At 64.1% G+C, this 897-nt stretch overlaps 1 protein-coding gene across 3 annotated transcripts in view; it reads left to right on the top strand.

The window, feature by feature from the left end:
- LOC109915894 (lipoma-preferred partner homolog) overlaps nt 1-897 on the top strand; it is a 344,491-nt gene that overhangs the window by 41,534 nt on the left and 302,060 nt on the right. The gene's annotated exons all lie outside the window — the stretch shown is intronic.

Here is an 897-nt window from a genome sequence, read left to right as displayed (position 1 = left end):
CACAATCTCTCTCCCCATTGCACCATTTTCTCCCTTCCCCCTCCCTCTCTCTCTCTGTCCCACTCCTCCCTCACCCCCTTGCCCTCGCCTGTTCCCCCATTTCTACCACATCTCTTCTCCCCCCCAACATCTCTCCCCCCTCAATATCTCCACCATCCCTCCCTCTCTCCGCCCTCCCTCTCACCCCACCCCTTCAATCTCTCCCCCAACCCCTCCCTCTCCCAGCCCTATCCCCCACCTTCCTCCCCCTCTCTCCCCTCCTTCTTCCCCCCTTCCCTCCCTTCCCTCCTTTCCCCTCTCCCTCTCTCTCCCCTTCCCCTAGCTCTCCGCCATCTCACCCCCTCCCCTAGCTCTCCGCCATCTCACCCCTCCCCTACCTCATCTGTCTCCTCTCTTCGCTCCCTCCACATCCGCCTTCCCCCCACTCCTCTCTCCTCCCCACCCCCTCTCAGTCCACACTCTCCCCACCTCCTCCTCTCTCCCCACCTCGTTCTCTACCCCAACCTCCTTCTCCCCCTCCTCACCCGCGCTCTCCCACTCCGCATCCGCGCTCTCCCCCCCCCACAAACTATGAACCCCCACGACCTATTGCCCGCACCTCTTCACTCTCACCTCCACCCCCTCCCTCTCAACCCCCCCCCCCCCCCTCCCTCTCCCCCAACCCCTCCCTGTCTCCCACACCCCTAGCTCTTGTCCCATCTCACCCCCACCCCCTCCCCAACTCACCCCTCTTTCCGCACTGTCCATATCAGTCTCCCCCAACTCCCTCCTCTCCCTCCTACCCCTCTCAGCCCTCCGCCTCCCCAGCTCCTTCTCTCCCCAGCTCCTGTTCTCCCCCATTCCCTTCTCTCCCCCGCTCCTTTCTCTTCCCCCCTCTCTCTCCCCCTACTTCCCCCC

This window comes from Rhincodon typus, chromosome 13, assembly GCF_021869965.1.
Source record: "Rhincodon typus isolate 14 chromosome 13, sRhiTyp1.1, whole genome shotgun sequence".
Lineage (NCBI taxonomy): Eukaryota > Metazoa > Chordata > Chondrichthyes > Orectolobiformes > Rhincodontidae > Rhincodon > Rhincodon typus.
Note: the sequence above shows the minus strand (reverse complement) of the source record. Positions and strands in the feature narration are given on the sequence as shown.